The sequence below is a fragment of the Cupressus sempervirens genome, chromosome 9, assembly GCF_028749045.1.
Source record: "Cupressus sempervirens isolate cs-2001-9-10 chromosome 9, ASM2874904v1, whole genome shotgun sequence".
In the NCBI taxonomy this organism is placed as follows: Eukaryota; Viridiplantae; Streptophyta; class Pinopsida; order Cupressales; family Cupressaceae; genus Cupressus; species Cupressus sempervirens.
Genome location: NC_143126.1, coordinates 587,978,080 through 587,999,187, shown reverse-complemented (window position 1 = coordinate 587,999,187; position 21,108 = coordinate 587,978,080). Strand labels below are relative to the sequence as shown.

Below are 21,108 nucleotides of genomic sequence, written 5' to 3'. Positions count from 1 at the left end.
ATAGTTAGAGTTAGGGTTAGGGTTAAACTTAGATATATATACTTATATATACTCTTATATATATATTCTAATTTTTTATTTTTGATAAAATTAGTATCAATTTATTTGTTATATATATATATATATATATATTATTAAAATTATTATCATATCTTTTATATTCGTGGTGACTGCTACTAGCTTATATATACTTATATATATATAATGCCTAGCTTATATATACTTGTATATATATATATATATAAAATGCCGAGAGTCATCTTTCTCGAGGCACTTATTTTAATTCAAATTGTATCCAACACAAAAAAAATCATTACGATTTAAATTAAAATAGGTGCCTCAAGAAGGATAACTCTCGGCATTATATATATATATATAAGTATATATAAGCTAGTATATTTATAATTTTAATATCTTACAAACTTTATAAAAGAATACTGTGCATCTATCTTAATATTAAGATTCTAAAACTTGTACTAAAGTCTGATTCATGTATAAATTTTGTGTTAATTGATGTTACTACGTATAAATAAAAATAATTATAAATTACTATGGATTTAACAATTACACCTTATTGGAAAAAAACAGTCTTACGCCCTATTTTAGTAGTCCCAATTTAGCTCAAAAACTCTCTCGAATTTCATTGCAAAGGTCTCGTAATTAATTTGCAGATAGATCAAATTGGAAGCGCGTTATTTTTAGATCCGTAAATCCAGCTGAAGCTCGTTTCAGCGATGGCGGAATCTGCTGAAACAACGCAAGAATCTGCAAATGTAGCTCCAACTCTTCTGAAATTCAGATGCGAGGAAGAAACAGAGGCTTCGATCCAGGAGAAAAAACTTACTGAAATGCTCAAACACCTCGGAGATCTTAACAACGCCCGCCTTCAGCAATCACAGTCACGTAAGTCCGAGATCCTCTCTGCGCCCGTCTTTGAATCAGTTGAGACGTTTTTGAAACGATTTTCTCAGACCAAACAAAAAATCCATAAGGTTCTCGATGACCATCTTGATAAGGGGGATAGTCAAGAAAGAATCCTAGTTAAATCCGGATTAGAAACCCTAAGTGCCGAGATCGCTGACCTCGAAAAGCTAGTAGCTGAGGGTTCATATTATCTGCCTTCATACGAAGTCCGTGCTGCTCGTAACGCCATTGCAGAGCTCAAGGAGCGTCTGGATAATGCCAATTGTAAACTTTTGCCAAAAAAGAAGTTTTCATTCAGAAACAAGGTCAGTAAACCAAACCCCAAAATAATTGAGGAAAAATCTCCAACAGAAAACAACGAGAAAAATGTTATTGGCAAAGATAGTTTTATTGTCTGCGATACCCCAGGGTTGAGGAACAAGGATGGAATAGTCGTGGTAAAGGATATGAATCTTTCCAATGACGAGGATTTTGCGCTATCCGATTTGGTGGATTGTAAAGTGTATATCAGGGGTAGGTTGAGGGCTCTCTTTATCCACAAATTGAAGGGCTGCCAGGTATTTGCCGGGCCTGTTATGGGTTCTGTGCTTATAGAGGAAGCAGAAAACTGTGCTTTCATGCTTGCATCTCATCAAATTAGGATTCACCAGACTGTAAATACGGACTTCTATCTTAGGGTTAGGAGCAGACCTATAGTTGAGTATGCTAGCAATGTCAGGTTTGCTCCTTTTTCATTGTTTTACAGAGGGATTGACGAAGAGCTTCAAGAATCTGATCTTAAGGATGAAACTGGAATGTGGGCTAATGTGGATGACTTCAGGTGGTTAAGAGCAGTGGCATCACCGAATTGGAGTATAATTCCAGATGCTGATCGGTTGCCACTTCTAGATATTTCTGATATCAAAGCAAAGGAAACAGCTGCGCCATGAATATTTGATTTTAATTTGTTGGTTTCCATGCAAGCTAATTTCAAGGGAAGGGCCGTGTGCTGAAACAAAATCAAGCCATTCTGTAGAGTGCATTCGTTTATGTGTTCTTAATAGCTTTCTAGGATTTTAGAACCAAATCCAGCCAGATTTATAGCTACAAAAAAAGGTCTGGAGCTCTCTTGTTGTCACCGTTGAAATGAAGAGGGATATTTTCTGTGACTGGTTTTTTCAAAAAAATTATTTCAATTGTAAAGATATCTCCAATTTTTGTAATCCTAATGGAGAATGAATGTTTCTATCTGAAGCACGCATGCTTTTCCTGTTAAATTTCTTATGAAATAAACGTGTATGTCATATATACACTTTTGCAGAAAATGTGACAGCTTAATTTCTCTTGCAATGCGAAAAAAATTATGCTCAATTAGGTGACCTGTAGTTTGAAGTATAAAACAGTAATAAGATTGTGACATTGCTATCAGGATTTAACTGTGTGATTTTTGAGTCAAACTTAAAAATTGTGATTTTTGAGTAATAAAATTGCTTAACATGACAGTCAACAACTTTCGAGTTTTTTTTGCCCAGAAACTAGCTAGTTAGTTACTGTAGAACCTGGATTTCTTCTATCTACATGTTTAATTTCTTATGAATTGTAGTTGTGACAACTCTTAAATCCACCATTTTGAAACAAATGTTGAGTGATGTCACTGAGAATGGAGCTTAAAAGGAGGTGCAATGGTTATGCTGATTGCCAATTGGAGTCAGTTTTCTTCTTTTTATTGACAGACTCTTACCTGCAGAAAAATGTGGTCATAGACATGAGCATGCATACAGCTTATGTTGAACCTATCTGATCTGCACAACACTTCATCTAGATTGAAAATCAATACTTCATTGGGTCTTTGTACATTTGGGCTTCAAGGCACAATGCCGTATCCATGTGTGTTTGTTACTAATAATGGCAATAAAATTAGACATTTTTAGTGCTAGGTTAATAGTTGCTATGGACTGACATGTAGTAAAGAAACAGTTCGACCTTGGGCTCTAAAGACAGCAGAGCCAAAAAAAGAGTAGAATATATTATGCCAAACATAAATAAAAAATATCTGCATGTAGGGAGGTTAGGAAACAAGGAAAAACTACCGAGCAACAGACACAAGTAAACCATGCGCCCCCATTTACCGACAATCACAACTTAGCATTTTAGAAGAGGAGAAACAATGCCAACCTCAAGAAGCCTTTGTGAATACTAAGTCATACTAGCAGAAACTATCTTTATTATATCTGTGTTTTCACTGTGGTGCAGAGGTCTTTAGCAAAAGTGTGAATGAGTCCAACCACAATCCTTCAAGGCAACTCTATACCTTCCAAGGGTCTATAAGACTCCCTTCTCCCACACTTCCACTTTCCACAAACTTCTAAGACAACTTCCACAATCTTTTTCACAAACTCCACAAAGTGACTCTAAAAGCCAACTTTGAATCCTAGGGCTCAAACTTAGAAATGATCACAACCCAACTCCCAGATTCCAACCAAGACTTGGAACATTTAAAGGGATGCACAAGGATCAAGTTTCCACTACAGTTTGGGCTCCCCAACTTCCACAACTCTCAAATGCTAAGAGGCCTAATTGCTCCTAGTAGTACTTTTATGGGTTTTAGGGCAACAACTTGGAAATTTCCAAAAGAACTTGGCAAACAAATTACAGTTTCAAATACTCTTTTGGGCCTTCTATCTATCCCCCAACTTTCAATTCCCTAACCTACTCCAGCACCCTTGAACTCACACAGGCTTCTCAGGCCTAATTGGCCAAAAGAGGCTTGGAACACCTGGCAAATAGCAAGAATGGGTTCCTAGGCTTAGAAACTGATGTGGAAGTTCTTCCTCCAACTAATCCCAACATGAAACAACCTTCTACCAAGTTCTAGACTTCCATCTCTTCGTTCACCCTACAAACCCTCACCAATTTGGTTGAATGCATGTGAATATTCAACCTAGGGCTCGCTCATAGGACCTTCAGATCTTCTGTAACTTAGGAATCTATTAGTACACGTCCTAACCTTGTAAAATCCAGGAGGCCGTTGAATTCCAACCACGGAGTTACAATTTAGGACCAAAAAGCCATGAAAACCCTTAATTTCAGGGTTTGCTGACCCAACTTCAGTAAAACAAGGACATCTCTCTCCAAACTTAACAAAAATGAATAAAACAAAATGCTATGGAATCAGGATTCACAACTCTATTAATTCATGTCATCTGATCCAGTCAGCCAATCCGTACAATTCCTACACACAATAAATGCTCAGAAAATATGCTTGTTTCTCCTTAAAATTGATTTGTCCGTACAATACTTAACACCTCTGATTTTTTCCAGAGTGTGGATGCATAAATACACCATCCCCAACGGTTACAACCTATATTTGAAAGGTTGGGACTGTTGTGTGAAAAGTTGTTCTTTTTAACAAAAAGTTGTCAACAACAAGAATTGCAAATCAACAACTTTTACAAATTTTTTCTTAAGACTTTGTTATTTGATCTTTTGCCTTCCTACAAACCTTATTAAGGTAAAATGGTATGAAAAAAACATTAGAGACTCCTATTTACTCAAAATATGCAATTTTGGGATCCTTTTGGACTAAGTGAACTTAGGTTTATAAGCACACCTGAAGTTCCTTAACCAAACATAAGATCATTGCTTATTACATACAAAATGAAATTAAAACATCTTGTTGTGGATCGTTACATGTCTTCCACAAGGTCACCACATGCCTTGATCCATATTGTTCTTAGTTCCATCACCTTGGTGCTCTGCACCATACTTCTCTGGCCAAAAAACACTCAAGTCCCTTGAGTGGGAATGTCTGCAAATTTTACACCAGTCTTCTCAATATCTGTCATAGACATCCAAGTTGCTTTCTCCAGTGGTTTATCCTGCCATTTGATCAAATAGTCATAATAGGTATGCTTTCTATTCTTCCTACTGATCCTCTGTTTAAAAATGCATTCAATACTTGGAGGGCTTTGTCTTGGTAGGTCCTGAAGAACATCCTTAGAACCTGCATCATCAATGTCAGTAGGACTAGACATCTTGTATGCATAAATATCAGATACATTAAATATTTGTGAGAGGCATATATCAGGAGCTAAGTCAATCTTGTATGCATTAGGACCACATTGTTTGAGAATTTGAAATGGCCCTATCTTTTTCATGTGCAGTTTTATATACTTCCCTATAGGAAGTCTTTTCTTCTTAGGGTGGACCATGACCATGTCCCCAACCTTGAAATGTATTTCTCTTCTCTTCATGTCTGCTGCCTGCTTGTATTTCTGAGAACTCTGCTGCAATCTCTCTTTGACCTATTGGTGAATGTCTTTCATCACTTCAACAAAATCATCTGCTAATGCACTCCTCTGACCAATACTCCCTACAGATCTAAGTTCAAAGACACCCCTTGGATGAGAACCATAGATGATTTGGAATGGACTGAGGCCCGCACTTCTATTGACAGAGTCATTATAGGAGAACTCAGCTTGAGACAAGATAGTATTCCATACTACACCGTACTCCTTTGTCAAGCACCTAAGAAGGTTACCTAGGGATCATTTATCACCTCAGTTTGCCCATCAGACTGTGGGTGAGAGGCAGATGCCATAGTAAGGTTGGTTCCCAATATTTTCCACAGGTATGCCAAAAATGCCCTACAAATTTAGGATCCCTATCTGAAACAATGGTTAGAGGTAGGCCATGAAGTCTCACTATTTCTTTGTAGAATAAGCCTGCAATGCTGGAAGCATCATGTGTATTCTTACAAGGGAGAAAGTGTGCAATCTTGGAGAATCTATCTACAACAACATATATACTGTCATATCCTGATATGGTCCTAGGAAAACCCAAGACAAAGTCCATGTTGACTGAATCCCAAGGCTTTGTAGGTATTGGCAATGGTGTATATAATCCCTGATTTGAACTTGTTCCTTTTGCCCTCTGACATATTATGCAAGTCTCCACAAATTTTCTGATGTCAGTCTACATTCTAGGCCAAAAGTAGAATCTCCTCACTAATTCCAAAGTCTTATCAAGGCCAAAATGACCAAATAGACTCCACAATGTTTCTCTTTGATTACGTTTTCCCTCATTGAGCATTGAGGTACGCATAATTGACTACCTTTAAACAAAAGTCCTTCTTGGATGAGATACTCTGCAAAATCAGTGTGGTACCTCTCCCCTAACTGCGAACAAACTTGGTAGGCTTCCTTAAAATATTCATCATTGATGTACATATCTTTCAGAGCAGGTATACCAACACTTTCCAATTGCACTTCTTGAATGGCTAGGTTCCTAAAAGCATCAACAACTTTGTTAGCCACCCCTTTCTTGTGTTTGATTGAAAAGGTGTGTGATTGCAGGTACTCCATCCACTTGATGTGCCTATCGTTCAACTTCCCTTGTCTATTCAAAAAACTCAATGCTTGATTATCAATGTAAACAATAAATTCCATAGCTAGCAAATAATGCCTCCATTTCCTAAGGGATTGAACCATTGCATACATCTCTAGATCATAGGCGAAGTATTTTTGTTTTGCTTCATTTAGTTTTTCACTGAAAAAGGTCACAAGCCTGCCTGCCTGGCTTAAAACACCACCAATTGCCCTCTTGCTAGCATCATATTCGATGATGAAGATCTTGTTAAAATCAGGCAAAACAAGTATTGGTTGTTGTGCTACCCTTGTCTTCAGATATGCTACCCTTGTCTTCAGATATTCAAATGATTGGTCTGCATCCCTAGTCCATTCAAATTGACATTTTCTTTCCCCCTTGACAGTATCAATCATAGGTGCACTTATCCCACTAAAATTCTTAACAAATTTTCTATAGAAACTAGCAAGGCCATGGAAGCTTTTTACCTCACTAGCTGATCTTGGAGTAGGCCAATTCAGTACGGCTTCTACTTTTGAGGGATCCATCTTTAGGTTTCCCTTGGAGATGACAAACCCAAGGAATACAAGTTCCTCCTGCAAGAACACACACTTGTCCAAATTGATCTTTAACTGCTCCTCATGTAGCCTCTTCAATACCATATCAAGATGCATTAGATGTTCTTCTTTATCTTTACTGAATTTTGAGATATCATCTAAGTAAACAACAATAAAAAGATTTATGAAAGGTTTGAGGACTTCATTCATTAACCTCATACAGGTGCTTGGAGCATTAGACAGGCCAAAGGGCATTACAACCCATTCAAACAATCCTTCATTTGTCTTGAAGGCAATTTTGCATTCATCCCCCTCTCTAATCCTTATCTAGTGGTAGCCACTTTTCAAGTCAATTTTGGAAAAATACTTTGCACTCCCTAGGCAATCCATAAGATCTTCCATTCTAGGCATTGGAAACCTATATCTGATAGTTATCCTATTGATTGCTCTGGAGTCAATGCATAATCTCCATGTACCTTCCTTCATAGGAGCAAGTACTGTTGGAACAACACAAGGACTGATACTTTTTCTTATAAAGCCCTTCTCTAGAAGACCTTGTATCTACCTGTCCACGTTTGCATTTTGCTCTAGTGTTAGTTTATAGGCAGCCTTGTTAGGCAACGTGGAACCAAGGATTAGCTCAATACAATGACTAATCTCCCTCATAGGTGGTAAGGTGTATGTCTTCTCATCAACAATTATACCTTTGTACTGGTCTAATAGGTCTGCAACTTCTTTTGAACCTACTCTCCTTACTGGTTTTGCTATTGTTTTTGGCTTCACTATTATGGCAAAGCATGGGACATTCTTCTCCTTTAGTGCTTTCAAGAATTCTTTTTCCTAGCTAGGGTCACACTATTACTTACGGCTTTTCCCCCTTCACCCTTAGGCAATGGTGTCATAGTATAATTTACCCCATCTTTGGCTAAAGCATACACATTCCTTTTCCCCTCATTTTGGGCATCAACATCATACTGCCATGGTCTCCCTAAAAAGAGATGGCATGCATCCATGTTAGTCACTTCACACAAGACCCTGTCTTTGTACTCTCCTATTTGAAATTCTACCCAACATTACTCATTGACTGTGGTTTGTTGGTCCTTATTTAACCAAGATATCTTGTAAGGGTTTGGGTGTGGAAATTTCTTCAAACCAAGTTTATTAATCATTTCTATTGATGCTAAGTTCTTTGTTGAACCAGAATCAACAATCACTTTACAAACCTTTCCATTTACCTTGTAGTGTGTCTTGAATAAGGTTTTCCTTTGGGGAGGCTCCTTCTGCATTAGCATCTTCAAGAGTGTTCTATTGAACATGATGTATTCTCCCTGCTCTGGCTCAGCAGGTCTAGAGATGCTTTAATGGTAAGAGGTTACATTTGATAGTCCTCCTCTTGGGCAAGTTGTACTCTTCTGTCATTTCCTTGATCGCTTGTGCTTTCTCCACTCTTGCTTGGACATTTGAAGGACTGGTGGCCCACTTGGTTGCAGGAAAAGCATCTACCAGTGAACACATTGTTGCGTCTTCGATTTGATCTCCCCCTATTGTTTCCTTTGCCTCCTCTAAAGCTTCCTCTAGAGCTTGTGTCTTTATCATTCTCTTGATTGCTTGACTCTCCTTGAGGTCTTGGTGCTGACCCCCTTCCTTGGAACCTTCCTCTACCTCTGAAATTAGTCCCTCTCCCTTTATTCTGATCATTCTTCCTCTTGATCTTATCTTCAATCTTAAGAGCAAGTTGATAGCATTTGTGTACTGATTCTACTGATGCTAGAGTCAGTTCATCTTGTATGTTGTACTTGAGGCCATTAATATACCTAGAAAGTTTTTGCTTCTCATTCTCATATACCTTAGCCCTAAGAGTCAATGTATGGAACTCTTGGGTGTAGGTGCTCACATCCATGTCCCTCTGTTTAAGATTCTGCAGTTTCTTATGAATCATAACTTCATAGTCATCAGGAACAAATTGTTTCATTATCTCTGCCATCATCCTCTTCCATGTGGCTATGGGTTGCTTCTTCTCTTCTATCCTTTCATTCTGAAGGAAGTTCCACCAAATCAATGCTGATCCCTTCATTTTAGACTTTGTTGTCTTCACCTTCTAACTTACAGGGATCTCCTCATATTCAAAATAGTTCTCAAGGGCTTCAAGCCACTCCGTGCATGCTTTTGGCTCCATCTTCCCATCAAACATGGGAAAATCTCCTTTATCTTTCTTCCCTACCTTCTGCAGGGCTGCCACAATCATTCTTTGATCTTCAGGCACATGAGGCAAGTCATCCTCCTCCTCTTCTTCTCCTTCAGACTCTCCTTGGTCTCCTTTGCGCACTTGCCCCTTCAATTTTTCAATCTCTCTTCTCATGGTTCTATTTTCTTCTCTCATTGCTCTGCTCTTAGCCATCTGCTCTTTGACAATCTTTGCCAATTCTATATTACTGATCCTCAATGGAACATCTTCCTCTGCCATTTCCACTAGACCTTAGTGGCTCTAATACCACTTGGTGCAGAGGTCTTCAACAAAAGTGTGAATGAGTCCAACCACAATCCTTCAAGGAAACTCTATACCTTCCAAGGGTCTCTAAGACTCCCTTCTCCCACACTTCCACTTTCCACAAACTTCTAAGACAACTTCCTCAATCTTTTTCACAAACTCCACAAAGTGACTTTAAAAGACAACCTTGAATCCTAGGGCTCAAACTTGGAAATGATCACAACCCAACTCCCAGACTCCAACCAAGACTTCGAACACTTCAAGGGATACACAAGGATCAAGTTTCCACTACAGTTTGGGCTCCTCAACTTCCATAACCATCAAATGCACTAAGAGGCCTAATTGCTCCTAGTAGTACTTTTATGGGTTTTAGGGCAACAACTTGGAAATTTCCAAAAGAACTTGGCAAACAAATTACAGTTTCAAATACCCTTTTGGGCCTTCTTTCTATCCCCCAATTTTCAATTCCCTAACCTACTCCAACACCCCTGAACTCACACAGGCTTCTCAGGCCTAATTGGCCAAAAGAGGCTTGGAACACCTGGCAAATAGCAAGAATGGGTTCCGAGGCTTAGAAACTAATGTGGAAGCTGGTCTTCCTCCAACTTATCCTAACATGAAACAACCTTCTACCAAGTTCTAAACTTCCATCTCTTCGTTCACCCTACAAACCCTCACCAATTTGGTTGAATACATGTGAATGTTCAACCTAGGGCTCGCTCATAGGACCTTTAGATCTTCTGCCACAAATCTACAACTTAGGAATCTATTAGTACATGTCCTAACCTTGTAAAATCCAGGAGGCCGTTGAATTCCAACCATAGAGTTACAAGTTAGGACCAAAAAGCCATGAAAACCCTCAATTTCAGGGTTTGCTGACCCAACTCCATTAAAACAAAGACATCTCTCTCCAAACTTAAACAAAAATAAATAAAACAAAATGCCATGGAATCAGAATTCACAACTCTATCAATTCATGTCATCTGATCCAGTCAGCCAATCCGTACAATTCCGTACAGACAATAAATGCTCAGAAAATATGCTTGTTTCTCCTTAAAATTGATTTGTCCATACAGTACTTCACACCTTTGATTGTTTCCAGAGTGTGGATGCATAAATACATCATCCCCAATGGTTACAACTGATATTTGAAAGGTTGGGACCGTTGTGTGAAAATTTGCTCTTTTTGACAAAAAGTTGTCAACAACAAAAATTGCAAATCAACAACTTTTACAACTTTTCGCTTAAGACTTTGGTATTTGATCTTTTGCCTTCCGACAAACCTTATTAAGGTAAAATGATATGAAAAACACATTAGAGACTCCTATTTACTCAAAATATGCAATTTTGGGATCCTTTTGGACTAAGTGAACTTAGGTTTATAAGCACACTTGAAGTTCCTTGACCAAACATAAGATCATTGCTTATTACATACAAAATGAAATTAAAACATCTTGTTGTGGATCATTACATGTCTTCCACAAGGTCACCATATGTCTTGATCCATATTGTTCTTAGTTCCATCACCTTGGTACCCTGCACCACACTGCCCACTCTCCCCCTTGGAGAACTTGAGTTTAAAAGCAAACCACTACTGATGAATGCAGACGTGGAAGGTAAACTAGAAGATGGCTGAGTGATAATAAGACTAAACACCAAAATATCATTGATTTCATTCACTAAGTTTCTCCAACTGGCTCTGTTTCCAGGTGGTCTCGGAGCATCAATGGCTAGTCACAACAAATTAACAAATCTTTGTAGCGACTAACAGATTCTCAGCTGGATTCTGATCCAATAGATTTCCTAGAGGGTTTCTCCTCTCTTGTTCTATATGTCAAACATATATAAGAATCATCATTCTAATGCTGAAATTGCCTGTCATTCTTGGTACTTGAGTTCATAGAAACATCCAATCTGTGCAATTACAAGACTCCTTGGCCTGTCACTTCCTATGATTCTTTCATCTTCTCTGATTTGCACAACTTATTGCAGTATTTGAAATCTCTGATAGAAGTCATAGGATCCAGCCTGATATTGAAGTTTGCATTTGAAGAATATATCAGATGACCAAATTTCTAAATGAATATGAAATTATGGAAGGATTGATATGCTTCCATTTATAATGTGTAGCTCATTACACCAAATTCCGCTCTTATAAATGAAATGCACATCCTGCTGATTGTATATAGAAATAGTTGATATGCTTCCATTTATAATGAGTAGCTCATCATCACCAACTCTCAATCTTGTGATTTACTACAAATAATCAGTATTGTCCCTTGCAGTACTTATCTGCTATAGCAAAATCATATCAATGATGGAGCCATTTTCATGTGAGGCAGCATTTTCTTTATAGGATTCTCAAACAAATCTTCCAAGAGTGTCATATTCATTTAAGATCTTTCTACCCTAACCTTTACAGTATTGAACACCACAATCTTACAATCAGGAGAGTACTAACAGATTAAACAGGTGTGCTATAATTTCTATTATTAAATATCAGTGTTGCATCGAAATCTGCATCGAAGTTTGCAATTACAGCAACATAATTTCCAGCTCCTACATATCCACCAAAAATGATGTTAATGTCCCTCGAAGCATCTTCATTTTATCAACTCTCATGAGAGTTGATTCAAACTTGTCAACATAGTCTAGTTGAAGATCTATTGGAATTTGGGATCAAGATGATAATACTGACAGTTGATATTTATGCCCTTAACATTACTTCCACTGTTCTTTGACTGTTGTTTCCTCTGTCAGGCTCTTTGTTTTTTTTACAAAAATCCAGTTTTCTTTAAGAGCAAACTGATGTTCTTTATGTTCACCATTTTGATCATTACAGTGAAAGCTTCAGGATTAGATTGTGTTAAAGATTTTTTCATCAACGTTTCGAATCACACTACGTGATCCATCAACTTTGTTTTTGCATCTCTTGCTCTCTTTCATCCTGATGATGGATCATGTAGTGTGATTTGAAATGTTGATGAAAAAATCTTAACACAATCTAATCCAGAAGCTTTCACTGTAATTATAATGGATTGTGGAAATTTGATCTTTTTATTTATTTATCATGTTTATCTCACTGTTCTCAACATAGTTTCTCATATTCTTGATGTCATCAATACATTGTTGATCTTCATTGGGTACGGTAATTACTACTTTTAGAACTTCAAATCTCTTTAAGATATCTACTTTGACATGCATCTTTGCTTTTACTGTCTTGATCTTTTGCTTCATGTTTTTCTATTACTTCACATTCCATGTCACTGTCATTTCGACTTAAATTTGCATTGTATTTTGACTTCTCACTGCATCACTTTTTCTATCACTGAATTTTCATGATAGCAATATACTATCATCTACTTCTCAGCTTGTGTCTATCTATATCATGCAATAAGAGTATTTTGATCTCCGCAATAACTTTGAGATCTCTCTTTTATCTGCTCTTCATCATCAGTTTACTGTTTTGCATCTTTGATTTTACAGTGTTTTGATGCACATCACTGTTCTAAGACTTGACAGTGCCACTGCTATGAAAATATTAGACCTCACTGTCCTTTGATCTTTTTTTGCTTATCACTGCTCTGTTTTCACCTTCAACTGTCACATTGTTTGTAACTGTCCCGGTTCTTGGTAGCAGTCAATCTTCATATGGTCATTAGATATTTGACGATACTGCTTTAGTACATATCAACATTTAGTTTTCATTGTATATGATATGAGATCAGCCTTTTTCCCAATTTGTCTGGGCTCTAATATAATAAAATGGTAATAAAATACGTGAAAATAGGCCTTTCACTATCTCGTGACCTTTTCAAACCAGACTCCAGTGGATGCAAAGCCCCTTGCTGGATTCATTGAATCCTTTGCCTGTTTTATTAGAAAGCTCCAGGTTTAGGCATTTGTGTTTTCCAATTCCTGAAAAGTTGAGTTGCAATCAGAGCATGGACTTGCGTTTTGACATGTATAGGAAGTTTGCTTCACAAATGATTATGCATTCTCAAGAAAAATGGCAAGCCAGTTCATGGCTGCAACGCTAGAAAGAGTACTTGCATTCAGCTATTTCCATTTTATCTTCCTAAAGGAGTTAATACTAGAATAACAACAAGACAATACATTGATGGTAGGAATAACAACCAATAGTTCATTCACGATCATTAAAACTGAAACAAACATCTTGCCCAAGTTTCATACAAGCATATTGCTTTTAAATCTCAACATAATGCAAAAATTGTGTACATACCCATCTGCAGAGCCACATTATCCAGGGTGAGAAGAAATACAGGCCATTAATTTTTTACCAGCAAACTGCTCTTGCATGTGTGATACAGGAGCATTGAGCTCGGGTTTTGTGGACCTATGGTTTGCACGGTTGGGGGTGTGTTCGAGGCATATTGGGCAACCTTGTCCTAAGTGCGCATAAAGATTGGATTCATGGTCTTGGAGTTAGAGCCATTTTGGTGACTGCTGGTCATTTGTTCTTGATTTACTGACAGACTTTGGAGATTGTACTCATGAGCTTCGATCCAAGGGAGTTGGCATGTGCGCTCTTGGATTAGGATAGTTGGATTCTCTTGCCTTGCACTGCATCAAGTGGCATCAGAGAAAAGGTTTGATTTAGTTGGTTGATCTTATCAGAGCGAAGGTTGGATCTGGTTGATCTTGTGGATTTTTTGCTTTGGGTTTGTGAAGATCATGAGAAATGCTTCCAAGACGAATGGACTCTGGGATGAATGCAACTCTCTGTGATGTAGTAGAGAAGAAGATATCTGAGGCATTTTCTCAGGTGGATGCTTCTTTGTCCAAACAAGTTGAAGATAAGGAGAAGAAAGTTGTATGCTAGTGGAGTTGGAGTATACTGATAAGAAGGAGAGTTTGGCTGGTTAAGAAGATTGTTCAAAGGAGAAGATACTTTGTTGTTAAGGAAGAGGTAAAGAATGATTTTGCTGAAGCAAAAGAGGTATGTGTGTTTGGTTTTGTTGATAAGTTTGTAGAGTCTGATATGAAACCTATAGAGCAACTTGTGGTTGTTGCTGAAATACCCGAGCTTATCAAAAAGGTTCCTAACCTTGTTGAGACTAGAAAGGAGATTTATTTTCATTTGTTGGTTGGATTTGACATGAAAATTGCAAAGCACCTAATCGTGGATAATCATGTTGTTGTGGGTGAGGAGTTACATGTTGCAGAGTATCTTGTTGTGAGCAATGAGATAGTTGATGTGAGTTTGGCATGTGTTGATTACAATTTACATATGGATGAGGATTTTCATATGGTTGCTAATATGGATTTGAATTCATATGTTTCTGCTGAGATGATTGAGGATGTATTAGTTATTGTTGATATGGTTGATTTGGATTATCATATTGTTATTGATGTGGTGTTGGATGTTGTTGGTGGGGATTCATTAGTTGCTAATGTTAGAAACCACAATTGGAATAATTGTTATGTTGTCATTGATGTTAAAACTTATTGGTAGGACATTTGCTAATAGTGTAGAGTGCCATATTAGTTGATTGATGAAGAGGATTTGAAAAGAGAGTTAAATTAAATGAACTAGTGAAGTTGTTGAATAAAGAGGAGCAAGTTTGTTGGAATTACAATGGGCACTTGATTAGGTAGTCTTTGACAAGATAATGTGTTTTTTTAATCATTATATGAAGTGAAATAGACAGTTGAGTTGATGTATAGAAGAGAAAACAAAATGTTGACTAAAACATTAAGCTTGACTAACTGACACTTTTACTAGGTCAATGAAGCAGAAGATTAAGGAACCTAAGAGATATTTGAGCAAACAATATCAATTGAGTTATAGTTATGGCTGAGCAAGGTGAAGAAGGAAAATGCAATAGCAACTGAGCATCGTGAAGACCGAGCAAGCTAGTAAAAGTCGAACGAGATATAACAATAGAGACTAAGCTACACAGTGTTGACCCAACAAAAGAACACAATGATGATCGAGAGTCAAAAAAAAACAATTTGGGAAAGAATTGAGTTTGAGGCCAACATAGTTGAATTTTTAGATTGGTCAAAACACATGAATGATAAGGATTTATGATATAACATATTTAATGCATGAATTGAGGTTGTTATGCAATTAAAGGCAAGGATTTAAAGATAAGTTTCTAGAACTTTCAAGAAAGGAGTAGAGAGACAAAATGATTGATAGATTCAATGAATCCCAACCAAACTCTAAGATCTACGGTGATGTTTAAGTGACAAAAGATTAAAGCTACCTATTTAAGGAGGCATAAGGGATGTTTTATAAGGTTGGTTCATTATTGATTGACAATTTTGTGGAGAACTTGTGAAGAATAGAGTAGTAGAGGAAGAGTGAGAAGTCTGATGAAGTGTGATTGCTTGAAGGGTTACCAAGTAGATCAAAGATGGAGATTATAATGAAGTCCAATCAATGAACCAACAAATGAGTCGAATGCAAATCTGAATTGGCAAAGTGGGTTGTATTTTAACAGATCAAACCTAATTGTTACTTTCTAACCATTGTAGTGTGGCAGGAAAATCCTTTAGTCAAGGTTGACCTAACAATCATTTTGTAAATCCTTTAATCAAGGTGATGTTCTAATGGAATGAGTTAAAGACCTCTAATTGAGCCACTTCTAATAGGGTGATTAAATTCTTTAATAAGTTCACACCTAATAGTGTGTTTTGTAACCTTTAATAGGGCTGGCTCTTAACCAAGCTCACTTCAGAAGAGTGAAAAGTGGTAGCATGTTACTTGGTGGTTTTTGGCAAATGGGGTTTCCACATTAAATCATGGTGTCATATATGTGTGAATGGTATTTTCTTGATGCAAGCTATTTATTGTTGTTTATTTTTGTCAGTCGATATATATATATATATATATATATATATATATATATATATATATATATATATAGATATATATATATATATATATATATATATATATATATATATAGATATATATATATATATATATATATATATATATATATATATATATATATATATATATATATCAAAGAGTTAAGTGATGAATGAATAAGTTAAGTTGTTGATAAGTTTCTATATTGGTCGAGTGGTTTTAAGAGTTTGAATAAGTTGTTTGAAGTTAGGAAAAGTTTAATTGGTGCATCTAGACCTAAGCATAACTGATTCACACCCCCCTTCAGTTATTCTATCATTCTAATAGTGAGGATCTACATAATACAATTGATTTGGATCTGTATATTATTCCCGATGAGGATCTTCTTATGATTGACATAGTTGAAGATTTACATGTTGCTCTTATTGTGGATTTGGGCTTACGTATTGCTGATTTGGTTTTGGAGTTACCTATTGTTGCTGACATGGATTTCATTTTTGAGGATGTTACTATTACTAGTTGTGAATAGTTGCAGGAACTGTTGGTGGAGCTTTATGTTCAATTTGTTCTTGGGAGTGAGCATGTTGATGGGTTATTAAGATTCATGTGATTATAATGTTTGAATGGATGAAGCAGAGATGGTTTTGTGCAGATTTGTTCTTGTCTGAGATGAATTAGAAGCTTTTTGGTGAAGATGAAGTTGGTTGTAGAAATTTCTTTGGCACCAAAGCATGGGTCATACTTTTTATTATTTACCTATGGAGTTTGATGAAGGAGAATCGAGCTTGGATTTTGTGGACCTATGGTTTGCGTAGTTGGGGATGTATTCGAGGCATATTGGGCAACCTTGTCCTAAGTGTGCATAAAGATTGGAGTTATTGTCTTAGAGTTAGAGCCATTTTGGTGACTGTTGGTCGTGTATTCCTGATTTACTAGTAGACATTAGAGATGGTATTCATGAGCTTTGATATGAGGAAGTGGATCTATGCCTAAGGGTGTGTATTCTAATGTGGTCATTTGAGTTAGTTATGCATTGTAAACTTGGGGCTTGTCCCAAGTATTTAATGTTAGGGTTTATTCAATGTGATTGCTTATTTAATGTAATTGCTAGGCCAACTTGTGGCTTGGTTTAGTATAAGTATAGGGGCTTGTGGAGTCTTGAGTTGTCATTGATTTCAACATGTAGTTCAACATGCAGTAACTGAAAGGAACAAAGTTGAGCAGAGCTAGTAGCTATGTTTGGACTTGGGAATCAAGAAGGTTGCTTGGTGGCTTGCAAGCACAAGTTTAGATTTCTCTTGGAGTTATCTACTAGATTGTGGATTTGGGCTAGCTAGTGGTTGAATCTTGCAAGGTCTTGCAGAATCACTACTATAATTGTTTATGTACTTGGTCGTAACTTGGAAGGCCTTATAATTGACATGTTGGATGTAAATCTTATGATTCTATAATGAGAATCGACATTGTTGTGGATCTAAATCTCTGTGTTATTGTTTATATTCATTGTGTGATTATTGTTGGGGGCTAGGACATCTCCTTTGGGGATTCTCCTGCCTTGCACTGCGTCAATGTGTGGGTCAAGTTTGTGATCTTGACACTGCTTCTCTACATCCCTTTCGAAATTTTTGCTTCTAGTCTTCTCTTTTGCTATGACTTCGTCATACTATCTACGCACAACAATGAATCAATATAATAATAATTTGTTATTTTTTACCAATAACCTTCTACTTGCAGAAAATCTAAACTTTCATAAGTAATGTGCATGAAACTAAAATGTAAAGTAATAATGCAATGGACAAATCCACAAAACATGCACACACATAACACTCTGATTTGATTTTGCAAAAACCCTTGGTTAGAGGGAAAAATTGTAGTGCAGATGGTACCCACAATTTTCTCATTGTAGTTGAAAAGAATGCCTTGCTAGGAGCTTACATTTGTCACTTCTAGGTGACTTACCTTGTTAGGAGTGACTGATATTGTTAGAGTAAATGATTAATTTAATTATATTTATTAAATAACCTTTACTCTCTACTTAAGATTTCACTTTATGCACAAGCATTTCCATTTAATAATAAAATATTAATTATTAAATGTCATTTACTTGTTAAGGTTTCCCTTTTAACTTTTATGGCCTTCTTTTATAAGGATTGATCCATTGCATATTTTACCTATTCTTTTTTGTTTGATAATATAATCTTGCATATTTCATAGAAAGAAAATCAAAAGCTAAGGAGGCTGGAATTCATAGATCCATTAGAAATGAAACATTCTTTACGTGCAAAAAAGAGATTACAATTGTATTGAATGAATTTAAATTACAAAGAGGGATCACTCCTTATAAAAGGAGATCAAAACCCTAAAAGATCACTGACCTAGGTTGCATGATAATGTTTAGTAAAAGAAATAATTATTATATGATATAACTAAAGTTTAGCTTAAGCAAACAAGAGATAATAAGTAACCTAATCATTAAATCAAAATGATTTAATTAATAAGGAAATACTTTATTACTCTAATAACCCCCTTAATATAAACTTAGGGAGCAACTAAAAACCTAGAAACTACTACTAAGAGTAGATTTGGGTCTTGGTAACAAAGTCTAATAAGGTACCCAAGCACAACCAAATCTTTGAAAACAGGAGAAACAAAGAAAATCACATGAGAAAAACCCTATTACAAAAAGAGATGGAAAGAATGTTAAGAACTAGTGAAGAACTACAGAAAACTCCAAACTAGAGAGTGTCCCAAAAGATACGAACAAAAAGAATGATCATGTAGAACACCACTAAAGCATGTAGAAGTTGCAAAGCTCTGCCAAAAAGTAAGTGTTGAATTGAAGAACCTCCACTAAAATAGAACCTGACCAAGTAGATAAGACTATAATCAACATGAGTGCTCTCATAAGACACTACTCGAATAAGGAGGCACACACGGAAAACAACTAAACTCGAAAATACAAATGACATGAAACACCAAAGCCTGAAGAACTGATCAATCAAACATGGAAAGTTGCATGTAAAGTAGGAACAAAAAGAAGAGTGTTTATATAATAAATGATCCATCTCATTGAAATGCATACTTATCCAGCCACTACATTTTCCTAGTACATAAGAACAAAAAATGAATACATAGCTCACTCCATCTCACTAAAATGCATAAATACCCAACCACTACATCTGCCTAGTACATAAGAACAAAAAATGAATACATATCTCACTCCATCGAACCAAGGAAGCATAAGAACCAATAGAAGAACACCCCCTTATGCAGACAAGGGTGAGGTGATAAGCAACTGGAAAAGTGGGCCAAAGAACTACATGTCAAGGAACCACAATCAAGATGCACAAAAGAATACATGTGTGTACTGAGTTGATCAATCTCAGACACGTCATGAGGCTAATGTAATAGAAGGGAAACTCATTTGACAAAGGAAAAATAACAACCCCCCTGTGGCACTTTAATCAGAGTAGTGCATGTACAATAAGACACAATATATAATAAACCTCAAGAATACAGTAATCTATATGAGTGCCCTCAAATGATACTGCTTGAATTAGAAGACAAAATAACTGAAATGAAAATATAGAAGGATTATGACACTTTTATCTTAGTGTGTTTTAAAAAATGCATACAATAGATGTCTACAAAGACCAAAAGAGACATAAGGATGATATAATAGATAGTACAATTAATGACAAATCATCTGAAGCAACAAAATTGATCCTCAGACTTGAAATGACCAAGATATCCACCAGAATGCAAAAATGCACACTAGTACATTTGGGTTGCATTTTTGACCTAAAATTTAAAAAATTATAATCCCAATAACATCAAAATTTTGATGTCAAAGGAGTTTATCATTGAAATTTCAACACTATTGGGGATATAAACAAAAAAATAAAATTGAAACTTCATTTATTCACGCAGAAGAGTGCGGACGAGACGCTTTAGAGGCGTGATGAAGAGTCATTCAAGGTAAGGGTTTGCAATGCTTTGATCTTAAATAATGGAATTATTTTTTTCGGATCCATATCTTGCATATACTGCATTGTAGGGTTCAACTTGGCACATCAATAAAAGAAAATTCAAACGGTGAAACCCATACTGAATAAATAACCAACACAATCAAGAATGTCTCCCATGCCCTGCAATATTTAACAAAATTTAACTTTTCAGATATCTTTGAGGATGAATCAACATAATCACTTTCTCAGAATGTTTTGGATTCACTGCTTATTAAATTTCTCTCATAGCCCAGGGGTATTTAATGGTTTCTACGGAGCCCTCTATACGAATGTTTGGAACTTCACAAACAAGATTCAAGATTCAAGACTTGAATTAGGGTGATAAAAAAGGACCATTATGGGGTTGACCACTACCTTAATTGATGTTATCTCTGTTAATATCCTCTTTTGAACCTTAAAATAATCTAGGCTCTTGCTAATTCAAGGGCATTGGTGGCCAACCTAAGTGGATGCCCTAGCTAGCAAGAAAATATTTTTTTAGCAGATGTTGCTTAAATTCTCTATGAATCTTTTCTTTGTGCTAATGGTCCCATGATATTTATGGTTCTCTGCTTATCTGTACACACTTTTGTTTTAGGTAAATATGCCAAATCACTTGTATTTATGGAAGTAAAATTTAGAGGAAATTGTTAGAAAAGGATGGAATGATTAAGCAATGGTTGCATATTTATAGCACGCCCCTATTCACTCAAAATATGAATTCTAATTCCTAAGTTTTCGTTGCTCCCCCCTTTTAGGAGAATATTCGACGTTATACCCTATGATTGAAAAATAAGTGGCAAACAATTGCATGGGACCACGAGGCAAAGGAGGTGTCGTAGAAGTTATGCAAAAGACCTTGAAGCTTCATCTAGGATTAACTAAGTCAACCAATTGCCTCTTTTGTTAGTGCTTAAATAATAATATTGAATCCTCCTTGCACCT

General features: G+C 36.3%; 1 pseudogene across 1 annotated transcript; it reads left to right on the top strand.

The window, feature by feature from the left end:
* Positions 1-578: 578 nt before the first annotated feature.
* On the top strand, positions 579-2,228 carry LOC149540052 (tubulin-folding cofactor C pseudogene; annotated as a pseudogene). The gene has a single exon (XR_016356340.1). The product of XR_016356340.1 is annotated as a tubulin-folding cofactor C pseudogene (transcript).
* Positions 2,229-21,108: the final 18,880 nt, after the last annotated feature.